A 13,355-nucleotide genomic window follows, 5' to 3' on the forward strand; every position below is an offset into this window, starting at 1 on the left:
ACGTCAGCTCCGTCTCTGCTTACATACCCTCTGTTTTTTGACCTTTTGATCTCTTCACGCCTTGCGTACATTTTAATCTGACTTTATTGGTAAAAGCATGCAGTGGGACTAGGAGTTGGGCATAGGCTGATGTTCTGGGGTCCTCAGATCTTCATTCTCATCTCCTGTCACTGTGGCCCTGCATACTCCGCAGGATCAGGCAAAAGCCCTCAGGCCTACAGGTTTCCTCTCTTATGTCCCTTGGTGTGCTTCTAGGCAAGGGTTGGCAGCGCAAAAGGAATAAAGATGCAAATATACTATGTCATATGAAATGAGGTTAGAACAATGACATAAGCTTCCTAATGAACTCCCCTTGTGATAGCCCGGCTATATATCCAGCATGGATAGTCACATGGTCATTTGTTATTGAAAATAATATGCTTTAGAAGGCAATACCAATTAAGTTCCGCAAAGGCCCCTTCCATTCATTCCTAATATTTGAGTCCCCGGCACAAATAATAGAGCTTTGGCGGTGCTGCATCACAAGAAGGAGAGTCATAATCCTTCAAATCTGCTTGTGCTGGGGCAGATGGATTGGTGAAATGTCTGACAAATTCTCTATCATTTTAGAGGAGACTGAGAAGCAGAGCAGAGCACCGAATGAGAGCCCGAAGGCCTCAGAGGCCTGCCAAAAATCAGACCGAGTAAACATTCACACCTAGAAATTCAATAAACAGAAGGACCTTGTAGCCAACACCTTTCGCTATCGTTCCATCCCCGGAATCCTTCTCACCCCCACATGCTAGATGGCTTCTTCACGGACACCGAGCTTTGCTACTTGCCGTGTAGACGTGTGGGGGACAAAGAAGGAAGCAGGATGAGATTTCTTCCAATGAGGTAATTACTTGCATTAGCTCTTTCAACCTTGTCCTGAGAATTAAAATGACATCATACGTGCCAAGCACACAAAGCAGGACTGTGCCTGGCACACGGTTAAGCAGTCAAGAGGCGCCGGTTGGTGGTGGTGTTGCCATTGTTGCCATCATTTTTTCCTCTTTTCTTTCTAGACATCCTTCACCAACTCACCCCATGTCCTACCCATTTATCTACCATTTTGGAGATAGAAGACATAACTAAGAGGAAGAAATAAAGAAGTACTTAGAAATAACAGAGCAGAGATAGTTGCTCCAAGATCTGATGAATCTCTGATTCTCTCACCTGAAATATTTACAAGGGAGTTTCTGAGCTCAGGCAGAATACTCTACCTCAGCGTACTTATCTATAAAATGGGAGGATGGCTGATATAAATGCATTGGCCTCTTCCAGGGAAGAAATGCTGTTTGACAAGCCACAGGGTAATTGAACATCAATATGTAGCTAAGGACCAAAGAACCTAGATTTCTGCTGAATCCCCAGATGCCAGTGGGGGGCATCATGTGCACGTCTGGATCTCATTCACTACACTTCCTTCTTTGCTAGAAATAGAAGCAAAATTTGCCTTAAACATAGCTGTTTTATTGGGTATTGTCTGCTGTGAATAAGGAAGTTTTCAAGAGTCTTGTGAGGACAACGTAACATGTGATATGTTCATCTTAACTTCTCAATATGAGGAGACACAATGCATAATGTAGGCATTTCCCTCTCTATATGTGTGTGTGCGTGTGTGTGTATATATATATATATATATAGGGGGTGTATGTATATGCATATACACATATTTTATATATATATATATATACAGTATATGTCTATATTATATATACACACATATACAGATATGTATACATACACAGATATGTACATATACTTAGGCACGCACACTATTGTGCTTAAAATATTTTTGTTCACAACACACTCTTACTGTTGATTTGCACAAGGCCTTCTTTTCTTTGTTTAAGTGATATATTAAACTACAAAAAAAACCTCCCCCCTCATAGAAACTAGAACATGGGCAATTACTTACATATACTTCGTTGGTATTACCTCATCCCTTCTCTATACCCCCCTGAAAATAACCATATCTTAGATTTTGTGTCCATCAGAAGCTTGCTTTCCATTTATATCATTTTATCATGTCTAAAAACTTATATTCTCATTTTAGTCATTTAACTATAAAAATGCTGTATGTAATATAATACATTGGGACTTACTGTTTTTATCTACAATCATTGCTAAAATCAATCTATTTGGTTGTATGTAGCTATACTTCAATTTTTTTGACACTTACATTGTAATACACCACACTTTACTTATCCATTCTTCTGTCAATGGGCATTTGAATTATTTCCACATTTTACAATCTGGCCTGAAATGTATATTAACCAGTAATAATTCAATGAACACCCAATGCTTTTCTTTAAACACTTTACCACTCAGACACAGTCATGAAACCAGTCAAAGGGGAAGGAATGAGGGCTGAGTGCATTTTAGTAAGGCCTGCTTTTAGGGGGTGGGGGAGTTCCCTTTAATAAGGACTGGTGCTTGCCTGTTAACTCCAGTGGATGCATTTTTATAAAGATTTTATTTATCATCTCCTGAGCCAGCTTTAAACTGTGCTTCAGTTTCTTTCTCTATGAAAATAACCAGGCTGATTTTAAAAAGCTGTAAGATTCCTCCCACCCCCTGAGATTCTAGCCCTGAAGGAGAGAGAGGGACCTATCTGTAGTAGGACAACTTCACATTTGTTGTGGAATTATGAAGCACATGATACTCTACATTTTATATACAGTATTTTATTTAATGTTCGCAATGACCTGATGATGTAGTTACTATTATCTTCATTTTGGAGATAAAGAAAGTGAGGCAGAGATTAAAGAAAAGACCACACACACATAAGGTTTTAAAAAGCTAGCTAGTGAGTCATGGAATGAAGATGGAAATCCATGGAGCCTAAAGCAAAAACCCACCCTGTTGGCCAAGCAGGGTCTCAGCCAGCTAAGCTGTCTTCCAAATTCCCTAGAGTTCTAAGAGCAATCATTGTCAAATTCAAGCATGCAACTTGCATCTCGAGCTAGAAGACCTTCCTCCCACAAACCAAACAATGAAACTGACACCTTTCTTGGAATTAGAGGTTTTTTCATCAGTACCTGGTTAAAAAAAATAAAATCACTTATGCATGTTTTGGTTTATTATCATGACTATTCACTCAGAACAGAGCAGAATTGAAGTTGCTAAGACTGAAGATGTCACAATGAATCCTGATGGAGAACTTTTGTGTCACCAGTGTTCCAAACTGTGATACGATAACATATTCTTATGATGTTTTATATACATCTTTTTAAAAAGATTTTATTTATTTATTTGAGGGAGAGTGTGAATGAGAGAGAGAGATGGGGAGGCAGAGGGAGAGGGAGAGAGAGAATCTCAAGCAGACTTCCCACCAAGTGGGGAGCCTGACACTGGTTTCAATCCCATGATCCTGAGATCATAACCTGAGCTGAAATCATGACCTGAGACACTTAACCAACTGAGCCACCCAAGTGCCCCTATCCTTACTTAAGACATTTCCCCGCAGCGTGACTGCAGCACCATGGAAAATTCAATTCAGAATGTAGAAATTAGTGCAATATTTGAATATTTTTACCAACATGCAAAGTTGCAGTATTTTCAGTTTATTAAATATTATCAATGTATGAAAGCTTCAGTTCATTAGGAGGCTGAAAGAATACAGTGTTGCCAACTTATAATCATCAGCCAGTGAACATTCATCTTGTGTCGTGTGCAGAATACTGAATGAGGCCGTTGGGGCACGATAAAAGAAGTAGAAGACTCTGCATCAAATGATTTTATAATTTAATTGAGAAAATTATCTAAACTTAAGAGCAGCTATTAAATATCAAATACAAATTTAAATGGTATGTATTAAATTGGTGTATACTTAGGGAACACAGAGTAAGAGAGGATTTACAGATTAATCAGAGACCAGCTTTAAGGAAATGGCGTGTGCTCTAAAAGTCATAACTCCTGTTGAACATTACGTGTACAAGCCTCTGTGCTTCAGCACTGCCCAAGCAGTGTCTCAGTTGATCTTCACAACCGCCTTTCAACAAAGCATTGGTTTTGCTCCCATTTAAAAAATAAAGATGAGAACACCAAGGCCTAGAAAGCCAAGACAATATACCTAACGTCACCCAGCTAACTGGGTCAGGATTTAAGCCCAAGTCGGTCTGACACTGAAGTTGATGTGCTAACCATTATGTGCACTGTGTTTCAAGAAGCTGTACAAAGGTGGACATTGGGTCTGGAGAGATGGACAAAGGGAGATGAGCACATTTCTAGAGAACAGGACAGCACGAAGGGAGGCATCATGTGGAAGACTGGAGGTAGATCAGCATTTTTTTTAAGCTTTGAACTCATTTTAAACTTACAAACAAGTTGCAAAAACAGTAAGAAGAGTTCTCTTGCATACCTCAACTTCATTTCCCTGCTTGTTAACATCTTACACGACAATGTGCAAGAAATTAACACTGGCACAGTATTACTGATGAGACTTCAGATCTCATTTAAAATTCCAATTTTCCCATTAGTGTTTTTTCTGCTCCAGGACCCTATCCAGGATCCCATACTGCACTTAGCTGCCATTCCTCGTTAGGCTCCTCTTGTCCCTCACAGTTCGCTGGTCTTTCCTGATCTTTCATGGTTTTGACACTTTTGAAAACTACCGATCTGTTATTTTGTAGACTATTTCCTGATTTGCATTTGTTCAGTATTTTCCCATAACTGGAACGAGGTTATACATTTTTGGCTAGAATATCACAACAACTATGTTTCTGTCCTCAGTGCACCATATCTTGAGGTTCAAGATATCAATGTAACTTATTACTGGTGTCTGCTAGGTTTGCCCACTGTAAAATTACTATCTTTTCCTTTGCACTTAGTTGGTAAGTATTTGGGGGTGGGGGAGATTCCTGGAGACTATGCAAATCTTATTTTTCCTCAAATAATTGCCCCCTAATTTTAGTATCCATTGGTGGATCCTGTCTGACATTATTAGTGCAGTGTTTGCCTAATGATGGTTCTGTATTTCTCTCTTTTCTTCTACATTTGTTGATTGGAATACTATTGTGAGGAACAGCTGTCTCTTATCCTTTACTTATTTATTTATGTATACAAGCATGGATTATGGATATTGGTTTATTCCATGGGTTAAATCCAAAATTATTATTATCAATTTTGTGGCTTGAATTATTCCACTTTTGACCACTGGGAGCTCCCTTAGGTTGGATCCTGTATTCTTTTGACAAGGTTCGTTTATTTAAATCATTTCCTTGCTTTCTGGCATAACATGCTATCCTAGGTTCATCTTGTATATTTCTTGCCCTAGCCCTGGAATCTAATACTTCTTCAAGAAGATATGATTCTTTCTATCGAACAGTGATTAGAGACCAAGATTTAGGTGCTAGGTGTGCTCAGATTAGTTTTTATTACCATCTTCAGATTTTTCTTTTTCATTTATGAGAACTAATCTTGGTGATATGGGAAGGAAGAGAACCACTGAGTAGGCCTTTAAAGTATTTTACATGCCAGCCTAAGGAGTTGGGATTTGATATCACTGATATTAGAGAGAAATTTTGTAAAGCTAAGCAGGGGAGTAAGTGATGGAATTGTGTTACAGGATAATTCCCACACTCAGGTGCAGGATGTAACAGGTGAGTGGGCAAAAGCCTGGATGATTAAGAAAAACTAGGTAAGGTTACCTATGCACCGAGTGAGGCCCAGTAGTAGAATAAAGGTGTAGGAAGAAGAAAGAAAAGGAAGAAGCAGAAACATTAGAGAAAAATAATTTGCTAGAGATGGTGATAGACACAACAGAGGGTTGGAAGAAGTGTAAAATTATTCTGTTTGGTATTTCGGAGAGCTGAATATATAGAGGAGTCACTGGTAATATCAGGAATGATTGATTCTGTGTCAAGAAAGCACAGATTTCAGTTTTGACATATTTAGCTTAAGAATTATTGAGACATGTTAATGGAAATATCTCCAGTAGGAATGGGAAGTATTATACTAAAGACAGATATTGTATTTTTGAATTCCTAATACCTACCTCTGTAGGTCCTTTCAGTGGATATTTAGAATAATAATAGCTAACATTTTTAAGTGCTTACCTGTGTCAGGCTTATGCCAGGCATTTTTACATACATCAAGTATATATATATATATATATATATCCTTATTTAATCACCATAATAGTCATATTCATATAATTTCCATATTTTTTATGGAGAAGCTGAGATTTAAGGAGACTGAATAGCTTGACCAAAGAGGCACGGCTAGTAATTTATGAAATCAAGATTTGACTCCAGCTCATATGACTCCAGTGCCCCTATTCTTAATCAATACACTCTTTTTAAGAGAAAAGTAGGTAAACATGTACAGTGATCAAACAAAAAGCATGTCGTACAGAAATAGATTTGAGACTTATCTGTGCAAATGAATTCACTAGAAGAGTAAGACTAAAGGAATAAAAACACCCTAAGCCAGAATCTTAATAAAAGGGATTTGAAATAAGGAAGACAAAGTCAAAGATGATTAAAAGCAATAAAACAGAGAAGGAAATAGAAAATATTGTTGGCATATCAGGGAAGAACAAAATGCTATGGTAAGAGATTTCTACCAGTGATGGTAGGTAAGCTTAATGCAGGCCAACACTCTTGCCAGGACAATTATAAAATGCAGAAAAGGTCTTAAACCATTTGTTTTAGGTATCAGAAAGCTTACCAAATTAGCAAAGACCTCAAGAGACAAGATCCCAGAGTAAAGTGAAGCTCTTAGGTAAACTTAACATTCACTCCCTTTGCCCATGCAGCATTTGTCAGTTTTCAAGAGGCTGTACAAAGCTTCTGGAAGCCTTAATGGGACTTGGGGTAAGAAATTGGAGTTCAGGATCTATTAAGAAGAGGCCTTAGTAAATAACCTACACTTTCAGCTGGAACCACAAATGACTATACTTTAGAAATTTACCATCCCTCACATAGAATAAAGCCCACCTCTAATTGACTCTATCCAAGATTCAGTTAAGACAATCTGGCCAACACTAACTGCCTTCCAGTAGAAAAAGTAAATCCTTTTTGGAAGAAGATAACACTTTACAAATTTTCATACACTGTGTATAGGATTCAGTAAAAAATTAGCCAGTATCCAAGAGACAAGAATAAATGCCCCAAATCCAAGACAAAAAGCAGAAAACAGAAACAGACCTATATAAGATCCATATATTATCATCAGACTTAGATATTAAAATACATGTGATTAATATAATTCCAAAAATACAAAGACAAGAAAGATTTCAGAAGAGAAATAGAAACCATAAAAAGGTATCAAACAGGAACTACAGAATTGAAAAATATAATTGAAATTACATCTTAATAGACAGCTTCAAGAGCAGATTAGATAAAACTTAAGAAAATATTACTAAACTAAAATTTGTGTCAGAATAAAATATTCAAGCTGAATCACAGGAAGAGAAATAGTGAAGACCACATTTTTAAAAGTGCAGTAGACATATAGGATATGGTAAAAGGTAGAGTACACATATCATTGGAATCCTAGGAGAAGGAAGAGAATAGGACAAAAGTAATCCTCAAAGAGAAAAGGGCTGAGAACCTTCTACACGGATGAAAATACATCAAGTCTGAGGCTGAGGAAGTGTTACAAACACTACCGATGAAGAAACAACCATATTGAGGTACTTCAAGAGCTTTCCAAGAAAAAAAGGGGCAAGAGTAAGACAGCAGCTAAAGTCTCAACAGAAGCGTATGAAGCCAGAAGATAATGGGATGATACTTTCAAATTTCAAGGAAAAGAAAAAAATGAAAAAAATGTCAACTTCGATTTGTTTGTCTGATGGTAATCCTTCAAAAGAGAAAAGAAAAATGAGATGCTCTCCGACCAAAGTAGAGATTTCATCACCCACACTAAAGGAAATACAGGAAAGCCCCTCTTTAGTCCAAAGTGAAATGATCCTTGATGGAATCACTGAAATGCTGGAAGAAATGAAGAACAAGGAAAAAAGATAAACATACAGGGAAAATCTAGATGAATACTGACCATACACAAGAATACCAATAATGCCTTGTACAGCTAATATACACAAGCATGCAGAGGATTAAAATACATGACAACAGAAGCACAAAAAAGAAGGTAAAAGGGTATTAAGGTGACTAAGACCCTTACATGACTTAGGTAGTGACAAAAATAATTTAAATTGAAATTGAATAAGTCAAAGATATTTACAGTGATGTCTTAGAGTAGCCACTGAAAGAATAATAAAAAAGAATAATAAAAAAGTTTTAATAAAAATAATAACTGCTGCTTCCAAAAAAGCCAAGAAAGGAAAGAAAAGGGAGGGACAAGTAGATGACAAATTAGAAAATAAATTTAAATCCAAACACAATAATAACACAAAATGTAAGTATACTGAACATTTAATTTTTTTAATCACCAAATAGTATTAAAAAAAAACCACAGACTGCTTAAAGGGATGTACTTTAAATATAAGGAAATAAATATAAAGAAAATAAAATAATGGGGAAAATACACAAAGCAAAATGAATCAAAACAAAGCTGGGATAACTATGTCACTACTGGAAAACAGGCTGGAAGTATCGCTAGAGATAAACCTGGGATTTGTTTCATAATTATAAGTTGGTTTATTGATAGGAAATTGAATAAAAACAAAATATATGAATCTAATAAAATAACCCCAAAATATATAGAGAAAAAGTTGACAGAAATAAAGTGAGAGAAAAATCAACAATTGTAGGTGAAAGTTTTAACACAACTTTCTCTAATACAATAAGTAGACTAAAACAAAACAAACAAAAAACCACAATAAGAATGTATTAGATACGAACCACATGATTAATATGCTTGACTTCTGTAGAACTCTTCATGCAAAGACAACATTTTTTCAAAAGAATACAGAACATTTACCAAAATTAACAAGACACTGGGCCATAAAGCAAATCTTAACAAATTTCAGAAGACTGATGTCACACAGATGCATTGCCTGACTAGAGTGGAATAAATCTAAAATTGATACCCAAAAGACAGCTGAAAAATCCACAAATATGCGAAGTAACTAATACACTTGTAAAAACACACAGATCAAACAATGAATCACAACGAAATAAAAACTATTTTGAACCAAATGGTATGAAGCTGCGGTACGTCAAAACTTGGGTGACGCAGCTATGGCTGCTTAGAGGAAAAACGATAGTCTTAAGAACAAATATTAGGAGAGAAAAGAAGCTGAAAGTCTGGTCTCTAATTATTCATCTCAGAACTTGCAAAAAGAAGAACAAATTAAAAGCAAATAAGTTTAAAAATGGAAATAGTCCAGGGAACAAATAACACAATAGAGAACAAACATAAAATACAATGTAGAAAGACAAAAGTAAATGTTTAGAATTATTCCTTAAAATAAACTGAGTATCAATAGTAGAGAGAAGTCACAAATTACCAACACAGAAACAATAGAGGGCTTATAACTTCAAACCTTACAGGCCTTAAAAAGTTAAGAAGATATTATAAACAACGTTATTCCAATAAATTTGAAAGTTTATATAAAAGGCACACATTGCTTGAAAAACACAAATCACCAGCTCTGACCAAGAAGAGATAAGAAATCTGAACAGTCCTATATCTGCCAAAGAATTTGGTTCTGTAATTAGAAAACTTGTAAGAGAACACTACACTCGGGTTTCCCTAGTGAATTTTTCCAACCATTTAAAGCAGAAATCACACAAATTTTACACGAACCCTTCCAAAAAAAAAAAAATAGAAAATGTAAACTTAGAAACTCATTTTATGAGGTTGTCATAACTTTGACACAAAACCTGACAAGGGCATTACAAGAAAAGAAAATCACTTTCCCTCAAGAATTTAGACGTATGTCTTAAAGTTATTAGCCACTAAATCAAAACTAAGGTGGAATTGTTCTACGAATATAATGTAGGTTCATTTCGACCCCTTAATATAATTTACTGCATTCACAGAATAAGAGAAAAATCACATAATTAATCAAAAAATGCAGAGTGACTGATAAAAAGATCAATACTCATTTATGACAATCTTAGTACATTGGGAAGAGAAGGAAATTACCTTAATCTGTAAAGAGAATCTCTAAAACAGTTGCTGCAAATACTGCATTAAATAGTCAACTGCTGAAGGATTTCTACCTGAGATGAGTGGACAATGGTACCCATCGTCATTATTTCTATTAATCCCTGTCCGGGAGGTTCTATTTGAAAGAGCAATCCCCAACACCACCCAGCACTCTCTGATCTCCTTCTCTGCATATTCTCTCTACCAACCATGACCTTCAAATAAATTGCGTATTTTACTTACTCATCCTTCTACGATGTAAGCTTTGTGGGCAGGGATTTGTAACTTATTTGCTCACTGCTCTATCATGTCTATAACAGTGTCTGGCATGTGGCAAGCCCTTGATAAATATTAGCCAGATAAATTAAACAAATGCATATAGTTTAAAGATGATTTCACAGAAGAAGCCATTATAATATTTCAATCAGTTTTTCTTTTATTTTCATATTCTTGTTTGGTATTTTTCTCACTGGAGTCCACACTTAGACCTTCAGGGGCCCACAGAGGCCACATGTCACAGCCTGGCTGGAATGTTCCATGCCTCGCACAGTGAAAAGATCGAAAGGCGCATAATTCTGCTGTGAGAGTAGAGCATTTTAATGTTGGCTTCAATATTTTTTAGTACATTCATAAAATGTTTAATGAAAGTGTGATAAAAAAGAAGAGTGGTTTTATTAAAAGAAAAATAAAAAGTTCTGTGTTGTTCCAAGGGATCATCTTTTGGTTTGATACTCAAAATGAACTGAAGTGAGGGAACAAAAATATGCTTGAAAATAACGGATTCAGTGTGTTATTTATAATATATAATGGAACATGTTCCTGAGAAAGTAGGTTACTTCTTTATGCACATATAAATTTGAAATTAATACAATAAAAAGTTGAACATCTTTGGTTAAGGAGGACAGTAAGGTCAGATGTCAAACTCATAATAAAAACATTGCTGTAGCCAGACCAGAAAGTGACTCTCTGATCTTTTTAGGGTTTTTCAATAAGTTTTTCTGATGATTTTTTTTCCTTCTTTCACCATTTTTATAGTCTCACTCTTAAAAGACTCATTTTCTTTCAAGAATAATCACTCCAGCAAGAAAGAAAATCTCCGCATTTCGACAATAGTTGGGTTTGTTAAATTTTCGGCTTTAAAAAGAAGATAAATAAAACAGTGCTTTGGAGAAAAATGACTAATCTGGAGCTCTTTAACTATTTCCAGAGCATCTATGAGTAATTTTGGCATACCACCTTGCAAATTTTTGCTATGTCTTGAATTAATATTCATCTAAGAATAGCTATAACTTTAAAAAAATTATGTAAGACTGGTCAGCTTCTAGCAGCCAATGTTCTTTCACCTCTCTCCACCTGGAAAAGAGAGTGTTTACTATCAAGCAAGGAAAAAATATTATCCAGCTTCCACATTCTTTTAAAAATTTTCTTCATGGGTAAGTATCTTGAGAGTTGGTATCAGTACATCTAAGTCTCTTAAAGAAAAATATCTCTGAGAGTGTAAAATGACATAGGTAAACTTTTGATCCAACATACACATAAATAAATAAATTTCTCAGACATACCTTCCCTACTCCTCAGATTTCTCCCTGCCCCCTACACTTATCCCAACTACAAGGCATGTGACATCCTGAATAAATAAAATGGATTCTGAAGTCAGTCAAATACACATTCAAATCCCAGCTCTACCACTTACAGTATGAATTTGGGCCAATCATTAACCTCTCTGGACCTCAATTTACTTGTCAGTAAAATGGGGCTGGTGATACTTCAGGGAGGGCAGCTACAAAGACTAAATGAGATAATTTATAAACATGACTGGCATGTAGTAGGCACTTTGGGAAAAAGTAAAAAGTTCTTCATTTGATCAATGTTTCTTCATTTCTATTTTATGTAGAACTGTGTTGTGTCTTTTCACACCCAATATATCTAAACACCATTCTTCTTTAATCTGTCTTTTCCCTCTGGTCTACCAGGTGTATAATCTTGAAAAAAAAATGGATCACACATCTGGAGCTCATTTGCTCATACCTTCTCTCTCTCTCTAGGAAATCTGATAATTAGAAATAATAGCTACAAAATAAATAATGCTTAATATGTGTTAGCATTGTCCTGAGTAGTAACGCATTTCTTCTTCCCATCAACCCTAGGAGATATGTGCTCCTATTTGCATTCAACAGATGTAGAGACTAAGCAAGGGAGAGTTGAAGTGACTTGACCAGGTTACACACAGCAGATGTCAGCAAAGACAAGAGTCAAACCAGAGCCTCTACTTGAAATCGTTATGCTAGAATACCCATCACCTTATTTTAATTTGACTTCAGAACTTAATGCAAGATGATGTCTGTCTCAAGACTCTCACCCTTTGAACCTAGGATTGAAAAAGACAATACAAAAGAAAGGAAGTTAAATGGTTCTCAGCAAGAAACAACCATGAATTGTGTCTCCGGAAAGTGGAATGCCACTATTACATGATGGCCCTGTGATGGGATAGACAGTTCTCTTCCTGGCTTCCCTTAAATAGGAAAAGCCTGGGTGGGACCCAAATAGTAAAACTGACATGAGAAATGAGATTGCTAGAAACAATGTCTTCTGAATAACTCCCAACTTCCATTGCCTTCTTATCAAAATGAATCAAAATTGTATTTCTTGAAAGCCAAATAATAGATGACATTTATTGAATACCTACTTTGTGGCAGCCATCCTGCTAAATTGGCTTTAGATAATCTCATCTAATCATTACAGCAACTTTTTTCAGAAAAATACTATTATTTTGCCTATTTTATAAATATGGAAACTGATGTTGCAAAAGACTAGTGAATTTGTCTCTGATCATATAGTTGATAAATAGTGGGAATAGAGAAAGCACTAGTTCTATGGCTTTCGTGGACTGAGTGAAGGCAGAAAACTTACATAATAGGATGTCATAGTTGAATTTCTTGGTTTAAGATTCTCTGGTTCATTCTACTGTGTATGGATTAAAAACAAAAAACAAAACAAAACCAAACAAAAAAACCAGCAGAGGCCAAGTCCAATAAAGTGACTTGCCCAAGGCCCTCAGATCATTAATGGCAGTGACAAGCTTAGAGCCCTACTTTCCTTAAATTCGCCTGCTCCTGTATTTTTTCTGCCACACTACCCTGCCTCTTGTTTCTTGGGGTAAAACAGTGATTACAGAATCCATGGACATAAATTTCAAAAACTCCCATGTTTGTTTTCTTCAGTTAATTTGAAAAGAGTGAAAGTGAGGGAGTTAGAGTCAGGGAGGCTAAGAA

General features: G+C 35.9%; 1 long non-coding RNA gene across 1 annotated transcript in view; it reads right to left on the minus strand.

Annotated features, from left to right (window-relative positions):
* Positions 1–13,355, minus strand: part of LOC123001322 (uncharacterized) — a 265,092-nt gene that overhangs the window by 70,617 nt on the left and 181,120 nt on the right. The gene's annotated exons all lie outside the window — the stretch shown is intronic.

This window comes from Ursus arctos, unplaced genomic scaffold, assembly GCF_023065955.2.
Source record: "Ursus arctos isolate Adak ecotype North America unplaced genomic scaffold, UrsArc2.0 scaffold_7, whole genome shotgun sequence".
Taxonomy (NCBI): domain Eukaryota; kingdom Metazoa; phylum Chordata; class Mammalia; order Carnivora; family Ursidae; genus Ursus; species Ursus arctos.